A 15,028-nucleotide genomic window follows, 5' to 3' on the forward strand; every position below is an offset into this window, starting at 1 on the left:
CTGATCATTCTTGATGAGTCACCTTCCATAATTCAAAAAACCGATCCCACTCCATTCAATAAACCTCGCTTTGATACCGCTTTGTTAAGATCTAGCCTCCCAAAACAAACCAGAATTATAGAATAATAAAGTAATGAAATAAATTAAAGCATAAACCATCCACACAAGAGATTTTTTACGTGGAAAACCCTCAAAAAGGTAAAAAACCACGGGACCTCGTCTATATCAACAATCCATTATGAAGTAGAATGTTACAACCTTCTTCACGCAGAAGTGAATAAACAATGAGAGAATAAGAGAAAAACGGAGAGATCTCACCGATCACGAAGACGTAGAAGCGCTGAGATGTTGATTGCACAGTAGATCACCTCCACGAGTATAATCTCCCTTCCATAAGCTTCCTCTCTCTCTTTCTCTCTCTCTCTCTCTGTCTCACACCTTTGGTAGCCCTAAACCCTTTAATAAGCCCTTGCAAAGCTTTAAGAAACCCTCTTGCATTACCTCTTTCATACCCTAGAAAAGCCTTAGAGACCCCTATTTATAGTTTAGGAAACTGTCTTTCGCACCATGATGAAAATCGCCTCGAATTTTCACAGTCCGCACAATATCCGACTCAAATCTGCGTAAGCTCGACTGGTCGTGCAAAATCCTCGACCAGTCGAGCGGCACCTTTGATTGGTCAAGCACATCCCATGACTAGTCGAGTACCTTGGAAATCCAAAACCTCAACTCGCTAGAAAACGAGTCGAGCCAATCCACGACTGGTTGTGCACCAGCCCTCGACTGGTCGAGCATAAGGAAAAAACCCCCAATCAAGTTTTTCCGGAGTGGATTCGAGATCACATTCAGCATGGAGGATTTTTTACTTCAGAAGGTGATGACCGGTGCATCTGACCATTCAACCCCTTGGGGAGGTTTTCCGTCATATATGCCTGGGAGGTTGGCAGAGAAGGGGGTCAAAGGAGGGGCTGGGCTAAATGGCTTTGGCACCCCAAGCTGCTACCTAAGATTGTGACATTTTTTTTGGAGGGTTATTATGGGGGCCATCCTGGTTGACAGCAACATTCAAAGGAAAGGCATCTAACTTGCCTTGAAATGCATCTGTTACAAGGATGTTCCAGGGTCCAGCCCTTCCCCAGAATCTCTGGCCCATTTGTTCATTGATGGGAGTTTAGCCGAGAAGGTTTGGGCACATTTTTCTGGCATTTTTGGTTGTTCTCTCCTCCACTCTGTGGTCTAGGACTGTTTGAATTGGTGGTGGAAATTGCCACTTTCTAGCGAGAACATCTTTGATCTTCAACAGCTTTCCCCCTCTTTTATGATTTGGGAAATTTGGAGGGCCAGAAATGTGGCGAGGTTTGAAGGTTCAGGGGTCTTTGCTATAAGTGTGATCAAGAAAGTGAAGTGGTGGTTGGGGAAAAGTTGATAAAGGAAATCCACGGGGCTCATCGTAGTTTATGATCCTCTCCCTTGCTCTCTCTGAGCTGGGAATATCTCTCTCTCTCTCTCTCTCTCTCTCTCTCTCTCTCTCCCCCAAAAAAAATTTAAAAAATTTAAAAAATAAAAAGTTATTCTCTATTGTGAGGTGGATCAGGCCAATGGAGGGTTAGGCCAAGCTGAATGTTGATGGGTCTGCTCTATCCAATCCTGGGATGTCAGGGGGGTGGTGGTATTATTAGGGACTAGCAAGGCAATCTGATTTTCTCTTTCACTAAGGGTTATGGGCTTTGTTCCAACAATATGGCAGAGCTTCGGGCGATGTTTGATGGGTTGGAAAATTGTGTTAACCTCAGGATTAATAGAGTGGTTGTTGAATTCGACTCTAGATGGGTGGTGGACTTACTCCATGTGAGGTCCGACTGCTCCTGGAAATGCCAATATTGGCTGAGCAGGATAAGAGACCTTGGTAGTCGGGGAAATTTTGAAGTATCCCCCATTCCGAGAGAAGGGAATGGCCTAGCATATGGGTTGGCCAAAGAAGGGAGTGGGCCGGGAGTCAAGCAGATAGATCTTTCTGGGAGGTTGTTAGCCTGCCCCGTCTAATTAAGGGCCGATATCTTTTAGATAAGGCAGGGGTGGGCTCCATTAGAGAGCTTTGATTGAGTTATTTTTGTATATGATATGATAGGCAAGCCGGAATTTTATTTTGGATCTAGTCCTGCCTGAATAACCACAGTTTGTTTGTATTGTTTAATCATTGGATACTCAGAGCCTTGAAAAAAAAAAAGGTTTTGAATTTTTTTTTTAAAAGGTTGGTCGGAAGTGTTGCTTGGGGTGATCGGCCTAGAGATATTTGATGAAGCTACCTAAAGATTTTTTATGAAGCTAAGGATCTGGGTTGCATGTGTTTCGGATCTATTCTGTGACGCCCCGTCACTGTGGTCACATGTGGACGGGTGATGAAGGTCGAATATTACATATCAGACCCCAATTATTACCTGATTTTACGTATATGATAATGTTTAACGGAGTATTTTAATTATATTTTTGTTACAGGATGAAATCAGGAGCGTTAATGGAAAAAGAGTACTACAAGCATGGATTTGACACTCCAAAGTCACCAGAGCAAAGGACGCACTCCAGAGAACTAAGACTGAAGAATGTACATGCCAGGGATCCAAGGAAATCAAGCCATTCATATTAAAGAGGCCCGAAATTGGTGCAGAATGCAAGATCACATGGTTCCCGCCATCCAATTAGCTCGAAACTCCATACATGGTCTGGAGGCCATAAATAAACCGTACATATTAAATTTCAACCATTGGATATCTCGAGAAGTGGGCCAACGGACAGATCAGCCCATTAATCTCCAATTTTAGGCCCACCTACAATCTGGATATACTTCAAAATTGACCCAGACGGTTTAAATAAGATGAGAAACAGGATGGATGGATTGGATTTCTCTATAGCATCACAGTGGACCCCATATGTATAGTGTGTGTACATAGTGCACATGTGCACTGCCCGTCCACCGAATGAACTAAGTCGGTCAGCGCTACGGACCCGACTTCCTTCCTAAAAAAACGGCAGTTGCCGTTTCTGGCACCGTGTAACGGACGGAAAGTCCGTTTTTACGGACCGCTGTGGGCCCCACCGGTAGCACGTTCGTCTGATCCAAGCCGTTCATCGTGTAGAAGGGTTCAAGAGCTACAAAACCATGTTTACAGTTTGTGCCCATACGTGCACACGTGTAAGATACAGAGGCCACGAGTGGACTGTCCTGTGACGTTCAAAATTGATTTTATTGTAATTTCTTCTATGGGTCGTGTCAATGGATGTTCAAAACCATCCATATCTGACCGAAATTTCATCGTGCATCCAATGGACGGGGTGAATTTTCTCGAAAATGCTTATGTGGGGCCCACCGAGCATCACAGCGCCGGACGTGCGAAGGCTTACGCACGTCCGCGAAAAGCGAACTTCCGGGCGGTTGTGGCCCACCATCTTCGATCAGATGGAAGATCTGATCCGTCCATCATATAGACCAGCCAAAAACGTCCTAGGAGATGTTGATTTTACGGATAAAGTACAAAGAATGAGGGACTTATGCAGGTATAGAAGTTTGCAGCGAAAAGAGTTTTCGCTGCGCATACGACAGCTTTCCAAACCCGATTTTCTCCATTCCAGCCACTCCAGCAGCTATAAGAAAAGATGCAAAACGTAGACAAGGGGGGAGGAGAGCTAGGGAACAGATCAAGAGAAGAGAAAGAGAAGAAAAGAGAAGAAAAAGAGAAGAAAGCAGGGAGAAAAGGATGGAGTTTTTCTTTTATAAATGTTATTTTTCCGTCTTCCTACTTGATTCCATGAGTTGCTAATCTTTTAGCTAGGGCTGAGATGAAGCCCCTAATTTGAATAATTTTTGTATGTGTTGATTTTATCTGAATTTGATTGGATTGTTTCTTTCTCTAGTGTGATTAACCGAAATCTCCGTACTTCTCCATTCTACGAGCTTAACCAAAGTCTAGTTATAGATGTTGTTTGGAATATTATTCTAGGTGCTTGTGTCTGACTATGAACAGGTTCCTATAGAGGAAGAAACAGGAATCTACATCTCTCCATGCCTGACCATGGATGGAAAGATATGATCCATATGCTTTAAGGAATTATACATTCTATGTGCTCGACCAAGGACATAGAGTGCGCTTTATTTATTTTGATATCAATCTGAATTAGGGTGAATCAACAGGTAGAACAAGGTTTATGATAATTAGGGGTGGATTCGAAAGTCCTGGTCTTCTCCTTGATTGAATTTTCCTTATTGCTCTTGGTTATTTTTCCTATGATTTTTGTTTAGTTTACTCAATTACTATCTCAAATATTTGTTGAATTAGTTAAGAAGAATCTTTAATTTTGAATTGTGACAACCAGTCCTCGTGGGAACGATCTCGTAATACGTACCATATCTATATCTGATTCGTATACTTGTGAGTTTAAAATCATTTAAATCAGGTTGGTTTAAATAAAACATCAGCGGATACACGTGGGCGGGCGCACATGTGGGGGGCTCCAAGATGGTTGGCAGGCTACTGTGCTGGCAGGCTGCTGTACACACAGTGAAGGTGAAACTTTGTCCCACATTGAAAGTGTCGTCTGAAGTAATGGTAATTATATGTGGAGTTGTCACCCAATACTGCATGAGGCCTTTTGGGAGAGTTTTCCAAGAACAAAACCGTGCGGGCTGTGCCCAGAGTGGACAATATCATACAGTGTGGGCGTGGGCTATTACAAATGGTATCAAAGCCAGGTTAGCTCTGCCCTTGCTGGGGGATATTGTGATGCCCCGTCACTGCGAGCACATTTGGGCCGGCGCACATGTGGGCGGGCTCCAAGATGGCTGGCAGGCTACTGTGTGGCTAGCAGGCTACTGTGCTGGCAAGCTACTGTATACACAGTGAAGGTGAAACTTTTCCCACATCAGAAGTGTCGTCTGAAGTAATGGTAGCTATATGTGGAGTTGTTACCCTATACCGTATGAGGCCGTTTGGGGGGGTTCCCCAAGAACAAAACCGTGCGGGCTGTGCTTAGAGCGGTTAATATCATACAGTGTGGGCGTGGGCTGTTACAAATGGTATCAGAACCGAGGACGGCTTTGCCCTCGGTGGCAGATATTGTGACGCCCCGTCACTGTGGTCACATGTGGGCGGGCACATGTGGGCGGGCTCCAAGATGGCTGGCAGGCTACTGTGTGGCTAGCAAGCTACTGTGCTGACAGGCTACTGTGCACACAGTGAAGGTGAAACTTTGTCCCACATCGGAAGTGTCGTCTGAAGTAATAGTAGCTATATGTGGAGTTGTCACCCTATACTGCATGAGGCCTTTTGGGGGAGTTCCCCAAGAATAAAACTGTGAGGGTTATGCCCAGAGCGGACAATATCATGCAGTGTGGGCGTGGGCTATTACATATTCTGTCAAGCAAGAATGCTCAATGATCTGTCTTCATACTTAGTTTGGGAGCTCAACTACTCTGAGTTCAGTGTGTTGGTGTAGGGCTGATATATGCTTATAAGGAGCCATTACTCTGTAGAGGCTTCGTTGTTTGAATTGTGGTGAGTGTGCTCTCAGGTTTCAGGCGCTCTATTCTGCTTAGAAGGAAGCTATCTACCAGTATTGTTTTGGGGATGTATCTTTTAGTCATTGCATGTTTATTTGTTTGCTGCTTTGATGTTTCTTAAGATCTTCTTTGTTGGGGTATATGATAGGTGAGGCATGGCCCTTTTTTGTGATGCCTGCCTAAAGTAAATGTAAATCTCTTTTATGATCAATAAAGTTATAGGTGGTGAGCGAATGTGCTCCCACTTTTCTTTTAAATTTTTTTTTAAAAAAAAAAAAAAACCAAACTAGCTCTAAGTCGCTTGTTAGTGGGTTGATGAACCCAAAACTGTAGGAAGATGTCTATTTTAGCAAACTTTGCATCCATTACAGGACATCGAACCGAGATCGTGTCTCGAATCGCCTAACTTGTGTTCACAAGGTAAGTACATGTGATGTCCCAATACCTTTAGAGTTTGTTAAAAACTTAAGTTAAATGTCACTTTTTTACTCTTGGCCTAAGTTGTGCCTTTTGGGTTATTGAACACAACCAAACTTAGGATGCCAACCTAGAGTAATGTCCTACACATCCGTATAATCACGGCCCCGATCGATGATTGGTCACTGTTGAGTTGACTTCTAATCACACCCGTCGATCAGCACATTCAAATGGTGGACTGATCATATCAATACATAGATCGTCTTTAGGTCCAACCATCAAATGACATAGATTGACTCGTACACCTCCTAGTGGATCCCAAAAGCTAGAAGCATCCTCCCATAAGGTTAATACACCAAAACTCTGGCCCTTAGGGCCAAATGCATCCCTTTTAGCACTATAAAAGGGCCTCATTTGGGCTCCTACTCTCCCTATACGAATTTGTCCTAATAAATGAGAGAATAAGGAAGAGAAGAAGTGAGGAATGGGAGAAATGGTGGGGCTTGGTACCGGATCACACCGTCTAATCCTCATACTCACGATATTTTACAAGTTCTTACCTTTATACTCAGTTTTATGTCTTTCATGGTAAGAAATCTAACTATTCTGGGCAGATTCTTTACCTCTTGATAGGTAAGAGGTTCTCTAACTGTCCTTTTATCTCTTTCTTTCGTTTCTTACATTTTAAGCTATTGAGATTAGAAACTCTCTTTCGTTTATGTTGTTTCTCAACAACCCTAACTCTATAGTTTGTTCATGATAGGACTTGGGGTCCCAACAACCGTTTAGAAGCAGCTCATGTTTTAAGGAAGTCGTACTTGGGCGTGGCCCCATGTGGATGTCGTTGTACACCAATTCTGGATCCTGATTCGTCGAATTGAGTTACTTGCATGTGTGAATACCTTAAGAAATGTTGATATAGATCGAATTTTGTTGATGTAGATTAAATTATATTAAATTGTACATGTGTTTAAATGTTATATATTTAATAATTTGAATTATTGTTGTGGTAGATTGAGCTCTATAAATTATTTAAATAAGCAAATAGCCCGCTTTAGGGTTGCTATCACAAGCTTATATGGCCGACTGAAGTTGAATATAAATGATTGACAATAGTTAGAACTATAAGGGATGCCCTGCACCCAATGTCGGTTTGCTCGGGGTCCTCCGTTGTTAATCGCACCAGTCTAATATAGGGCTCAATCATTATTATACTTGTTAATTATATAACATTCGATAGAATTTGGGATACCATTATTACCATTTATTTAAGTCTACTCATATCCCTTAGTGCATTATGATCGTACAAAGACCCATGAGCCGAGCACAATGGTATGGGACACCATGTTCAAGTTGTCAGTCTATGCTTCGGTGATGAGCCTTCCTATATTGACCAACGAACATTAATGAAAGTGATAGCTTATTATTTGAATGACCCCCATCAAATACCCGACCGATGGTTGTATGATAAAGTACCATTCGAACGACCTGAGCATAAATGAAATTGGGTGACGAGTCATTTTTTGTATAGATTTAGTTTCGAGTAACAAGCTCGCACATCTAAAGTGATTATTCATACTCAGTATTTTGGTGACAACCCTTACTGTGTTGATTTACATATTATTGGGCACAATGTCGTACCTTTGGAATGATTGATTTATGAGATATAACGGGTGATGCCTTAATTTGAATTGAGGGACATTAGTAAATAGTCGTTACATGCCACAACAAACCATGTGATTTAGATATGACTCGTGATATAATGGTGGTATTCTAGTTTCGCCAACCTGCTATTTGAACAAAAAATAATAACAACTTGGCTAATCACGCATAACATCATGACAATATTGTTGGGTTATGCTGTGGGCCAATCATTGTGCATATCATCATAAAAATTATTATTGGGTTGTGTTGCGGGCCAACCATTGCACATAACATTGCATCATGCATTAAATAACTAACTTAAAAAGTATTTATGTTATATTACTATTATTACTTATGTTTGATTGTGTTGATAACATGTGTAACTTGCTTACTATCTGTGCATTAAAGTTAACATGCGTAAAAGCATTACGTATAGAAATATGTATTTGTTGTGAATCTGATTATCATTAAGATGTTTCGAATATAATATTTGGAGTCTTTCAAAACTATATTGGCGTTTGATGCCTTCTATTTGACATATGCAGATGACGCAAGAATATGACTAGATGGTGGTGCGCTTGGGGCGCCTAAGTAGACTCATAACTCCATCACTTTGAGTAGTTATATTTTTTTTAATAAATTTACATTTATTGTGATTTATAAATTTATCATATGGGCAAACACACGTTTGGAATTGTATATTTACATATTAGTCATATATTTGTTTATTTTATTATCTCTATCTTGCTTTGAATCCACTAAGTTGAAATGCAATGCTCAAATTATTTATGTATTGAATGGATGAGAATTTGAATGAGGACCACGTGCATTTTTATTAAGTTCATACCTGGGAACTCAGAATCAGAGTCTCTATACTTGGGTGTCGATTTTCGAGGTGTGACATCTACATTCGACTGAAAAGGGTCTCAGGATGATGGTCAAGATCATCTAATTTAGGAGAGGTATTGGGAATGCTCCATCCACTAAGATACACAACAGATTAATGGTTTAAATTACTAATTTAAGGATATCATAATTACTTCTTTCATGGAGAATTTAATAGTACCTAGTAAGAATGTCTTTTTTATTAGAAAAATGAGTGGACCATGTAGGACTTAAATAAACTCTCATGAATGTAAAGTAGAGATTTACAAAGCCCACATGTTGTGTACCAGTCTGTTAATGCACACACCACTACTTATGCCCATCGTAGACAGTTAAAAAATCCGAGTCATCCATCAGATTGACCACACTGCCTGGATGTTAATACCCAAAAATAAAGGTGGTCCATTCATTAGTTGTGCCATAATACTAGCAATAAGTCGACTAGTTAGAAAACTTCTATCGATTTTCACAATAATATAGTTGTTTAGTTAAATGTGGCTCACTGACTAGTGGACTGACCTTATTATTGGGCAAGGAATCTACATAGTAGTACCCTAAGGATGGATAGCTTAGATATTTCACACCCGTACACTATACTAGTATATGTGGTGGCTAAAGGTGTACACGCGTCGAACTGAGTCGAGCTTTGCACAACTCGACTCGGCTCGACCACTAGCTGACCTCAACTCGAAACTCGGTCCTCGAGCTTGACTGGCCAGCTCAGCTCGGCTCGGTTCGGTTCGGTCAGCAGCTTGGGCCAGTTTGAACCAGGATCGAGCCAAGTTCGCTTGTGCAGCATTTCACAAACACATGGATTGCACCTTCAAATTCTCATTGGATGTAAAACACCAGCGATGGCTTTACAGGTATTTCATCAAACACCTTGTAGGCAACATCAAAATCAAGAAAAAATGGTATTTATTTGATGAAACATACCTTCTTTGCCACCAGCCGACACTTCGTTAAGTCATTTCATTAAACACTTGGTGAGCAACATCAATATCAAAGTAACCGAGTCACCGAACTTATTCGATCTGAGTTCAATTCGAGTTGGGTTCGATCCGAGTCGAGTCAAGCTCGGGCAAGCTCGAACTCGGTTCAAAATTTTTTCAAGTCAAAAAATTAGCTTGATTCGGCTCGAACTCAGTTTTGAACTGAGTCGAATCGAGTTTTATCGAGTCAAGTCAAGCGAGCTAACCTAGCTAACTCAATTTGTGTACAACCCTAGTGGTGGCATGTGCATTAGCTGACTTATACACGCTATGGGTTTAGGAAAGCTCTATAAAGTAATTTAGTCTATAAATGCTTTTTCTCTCTTTTTTAGATTTAAACTACCAAAGACATAAGGTGTACATCTAATAAAATTGCCTGAGCTTGCTTTCCTTTTATAGAATCCTCCTTTCAGTATACAAAATTAGTAGACTAATATGGGACACTTTTTTTTTCTTGTGCATGTGTTATGTAATATTAGTAACAAAGAGTACATTTTTCCCCCTCAAGTATCTTCTTGACACAAGAAAGAAGGTGAAAAAATAATGAAAAAGATCATTGTCTTTCTCAAGTAGTCAAAATCTTAAATATACAAGGTAGTTCTTGAATCAACAAAAAATAATAAGAAAGAAAACTCATATTTTATTGAATAATGTCTAATGTGTATGATTTCTGAAAATAATAAGAAAGAAAACTAAAATATTTTATTAAATAATGTCTAATATGTATGATTTCTTGATTATGCCACTAATAAGAAAAATAAAATCCTAATTCAAAATTATCCAAAATAGAAAAATTCTAATCCTAATAAAAGTCCTAATTCAACTAGAATAAAACTTATTGAAATAATAAATTTTGTTAAAAATAAAAGTCCTAAATTAACATTATTAGAGAATTCCTGGCATAATTACAACCAATCTCTAAAAAAGATAAAACTTTAAAACTCTAAAATTTTTTTAAAAAAATCATAATTATTAAAAATAGTAAATTTTTTCTAAAATCTCGATTTTTATCTGGAAGCGAGTTTTCTCACAAAATAAATGAACATGATATGTTATAAAGATCGATAGGTCATGCATCCCACAACAATAACCAAATCAAAAGTTATAGTCAATTTATGGTTTACACTTTAACCGACAATTTCTGCATATCCAAAATGAATTTCTTTAAATCAAATGTGCCTAGGGCCCAGTAGCATCATGCCTTATGTAGGATTAGGCCCGGATCTGATGGACTACTTCTACTTTCGTTTGGCCTTCTTTGGTTTAGCTACACTAGGATGTATCTATGTCTCATCCTACATCACTTCTCTATGAGAGTGATCCAAGAAATCTCTTTCAGCGAAAGCATTAGTTATTTAGAATGGTTCTGTTGGAGAGTCTGGCAAAAGTATTTGTCTCAAAGGTATTGTCAAGTTTTTAAAAAAAAACCCTCAAATTAATCATTGAAATATAACAAAAATTGGATAGTATACAAATATCAACTGATGAGTTACTCAATTTGTTCATATTAATTTCAATGTAGGTTTGTTGAGACTTGACTAGACATGGCTATTAATGAACTTTGGAAGAAAGTTGGGTGAGGCATGACTAGACATGGCTATTGATGAACTTTGGAAGAAAGTTCATCAATGGGCATTCAATGCTTCTTGATGAACCTTATGGCTGGGCTTTTAAAGCATGGTTTCATGGCACAGTTAGGTTCATTAGCTAGATGTACCACGTGTAAATCAAGAGGAATATTTACGTTCTCAATTCATCATAGGTAATTTTCTAAAGCATCTGTCTTGCAAAGTGGGACCTACCCCCCATTGATATGGACTTTTGATATTCTTGGATGGATAATGTCCTTAAAGTTTCTTCATGGGATGATTCTATATATTTGAGTTGTGATTGTTTTCTAATTGGATCTTTAGGCCATTGATTGAAGGGTTCTAATTGGATTTTGGCAATAACCCAATGTTAAAGGAATATTTGATAACCCTGATGTAGACCAGTGAAAATATTCTTGCATGCTAGTGGGCCCACAAATCACATTGGAGACTTTTGCCAATTAAATGACAATCTTCCCCTTTTTCATGCAAGCCCACCATATCATGACTTGCGCATGCAACATATTTTCATTGGTCCACCTAGGTTATAAACAATTAGTATCTATTAAAATTGCCTAAGTTTTCAATCTCTTTACTCATCACTAATCCTTTGTGTGTTCCTTCACATCAATGGTGTGGATCTTTGATTCATAGCCCTACATGCATAGAATGGTGAATAAGAAACTATTTTCATTCTTGTGGAATAGGCCTTGCATTCCTCCTAAATCAAATATGAGAAAATATAGTGCTTTCTGCAAGCTTATAAACTTTGTGCAATAAAATCACTGAAATGGTGGACCCTTGTTGATGAAAAATACATAAAAATAACCCATTGGATAATCCTAATAATCCAATGTTAGCACTTGGTGCATGTGGACCATTGTCTACAATTGGCCATTCATTTTCATTGGATGGCTAGGTTCATATGAAATTAAGTAGGATATTAACTAAGGTTTTAAGATTTAGAAGAGCTTGAAGCAACTTGTCTAATTTCAACTCAGGCTTAGTTGGCCTAATCCGGTTCAACTCAGACTTAAGCAAGTTAGACCTAGCCAGCCCTGACTCGATTGAGTCCCGACTCAACTCAAGACCAAACAAGTCAGTCCAAATTGCTAAGTTTTTTTTAACCATGATATTAATAGCAACCACACTAGGGTGGGATGTCATGTAAGGAATATGGTTGCTGTGGGGATAGAGAGGGAAAATGACGAAATTTAATTTTTATGGCCTTATGGTTGGTAGTTCTTGTTCAAAATGTGGTATCTATGTTAGCACTTCAGTAAGGGTGTTGGGTTTTGGACAACATAATCACATAGAGAAAGATCTAGGATAATAATCCAAGAGCACCAAGCAAACACAAGAGAACACAAAGATTTAATATGGAAAACCCTTTCGGAAAAAAACCACGGCACAAGGCAACAGATCTTCACTACGAAAGTAGAAATTACAAAGAGAAAAGACTTATCTGATTCAAACAAGCTTGAATCTCACCCTTTCTATACTCTTTGCAAACCCTAGAACTCTTTTAAAAATCCTTAGAATCCCTTAGAACAATACCTCCCATCCCGTTTACACTCATATATATAGTTTTAGAAAAAATTTCAAACAAAATCGAAAATGATCATAAACGAAATCAGAAACAAATCTTGTACTTTCATAGTTGCACGAAAAATTTACATAGAATCTGATTTGATTTAAGACATCAAATACAACAATCTCCACCATGTCTTTAATCTTCAAACGTGTAGCTCATTGTCCTCTTCTCTTATCTCTGCCTCGCATCATAGATTCATCAATGCTTATCATGCATACTTTGTCTTCCTTTTACGCCATTACTAAGCCTAGAGAAGTTGCACAGAACTTGAATTTCTCCATAGAAACAACCTTAGTGAGCAAGTCTGCTGGATTCATGCTGGTGTGAATCTTCTCCAGTGTTACACCTCCTTTATCAAGCACATGTCGGATAAAATGGTGACGAATATTAATGTGTTTAATACATGAGTGATAAATAGAATTTTTAGCCAAATTGATAGCGCTTTCGCTATCACGGTTAACCGACACGGCCTAATGCTGAAGTCCTAATTGATTTATTATGCCTCTGAGCCAAACACCTTCTTTAAATGCTTTTGTCACTACCATATATTCTGCTTTGGTCGTGGAAAGAGCCACCACGGACTGAAGCTTCGACATTCAACTAATTGCTTCACCCACTAGTACAAACGAGTAACCTGAAGTCAACTTTCTAGAATTCACATTGCCTGCATAGTCTAAATCCACATACCCTACCAAATTTGTCCCTATTTTCTCAAAAGTTAAAACATAGCCTTTTGTACCTCGAATATATCGAAGTAGCCATTTCACCGCTTCCCAATGTTGCTTGTCGGGGTTTAACATATATCTGCTCGCAACACCGACTGCCTGTGAAATATCTGGTCTTATACAGATCATAACATACATTAAACTGCCAACCGCATTCGAATAAGGCACAAGAGACATAACCTACTTTTTCTCATTTGATTTAAAATATTGTTCTGAGGAAAGCTTGAAGTGAGCTACGTGGGGAACGCTGACTAGCTTTGCCCGATCCATTCTATACTTGATTAACACCTTTTTAAGGTATTCTGCCTATGATAACCAAAGCCTACTCATCTTCCTGTCTCTATGAATATTTATGCCGAGAACCCTCTTTGTAGCCCCTAGATTTTTCATATCAAATGTCCCTGATATCTGAGTCTTCAGTACGTTGATTTTAGACATATCATGACAAGCGATCAACATATCATCAACATACAATACTAGGATGATGAATTTACCATCACTCAGTGTCTTATAATAGACACAATGATCATATTCACTCCGAGTACATTTCTGACTCAACATGAAAGAATCAAATTTTTATATCACTACCTAGGCAACTGTTTCAGGCCACACAACGACCTCATTAACCTGCAAGCTTTTTTCTCCACCCCTTTAATTTTATAGCCCTCTGGTTGCTTTATATAAATCTGCTCTTTCAACTCCCCGTGTGGAAATGTAGTCTTCACATCCATCTGTTCTAGCTGCAGATCGTATTGGGTAACCAGCGCCAACACGAATCTGATAGATACTTGCTTAACCACCGGCATAAATATCTCTATGAAGTCGATTTATTCTCTCTGAGTATACCCCTTCGCTCCCATCATCGCTTTATATCTATCCTGTCTCCTTTTGAATAACCACTTGCATCCGATCACTTTTTGGCCCACTGAAAGCTCCACCAACTCCCATGTGTAAATTTTATGCAACGAGTCCATCTCATCATCTATAGCCACTTTCCACTTTTCTACATCAGGCTCACTGAGAGCCTCCTGAATAGTAGACGGGTCTTCATCACCTGTAATGAGAGCAAATGCAATATTAGAGTCGTCCATGTATCTTGTCGATAACCTGCGATCACGCGGTGAGTTTTTTCTCACAGGTGGCTACTCCACCTGCTCCTGTACCTCTGTCTGCACATCTGTCTCTCCCTGAGTATCATCTGTGTCAATTTGGACGTCTACGATTAACCTTTCAAGTTTCTCTTTGTAACATCCTGAATTTTTGCTATTTTAGATTGCCAAAAATTCATAAAATATATATATATAACTATCCCACGTCATCACTCACTGACCCTTGATTGTCGAAGTGAGCCTATACGTGAGTGGTACCGATAAAGAACTACACAATTTCGATTAACCAACCGTACGAAACCAATAAATCCACCTGATCACTTAAACCTCAATTCTAGCCTCGTGAATCGTTCATATAGGGCCCAAATCTAACCGACCTATCACTGACTAATCAAGACAACTGTAACCAAATTAAATAACTATACAAAGCCAAGCCAGCTATGGGTCGGATCTTAACTAGCGAACCAAGTCAACCTAATTATCCGCTTAGCCTAAGAACCGATGGTTTAGAGTGATTATGAC

The sequence above is a fragment of the Magnolia sinica genome, chromosome 11, assembly GCF_029962835.1.
Source record: "Magnolia sinica isolate HGM2019 chromosome 11, MsV1, whole genome shotgun sequence".
In the NCBI taxonomy this organism is placed as follows: domain Eukaryota; kingdom Viridiplantae; phylum Streptophyta; class Magnoliopsida; order Magnoliales; family Magnoliaceae; genus Magnolia; species Magnolia sinica.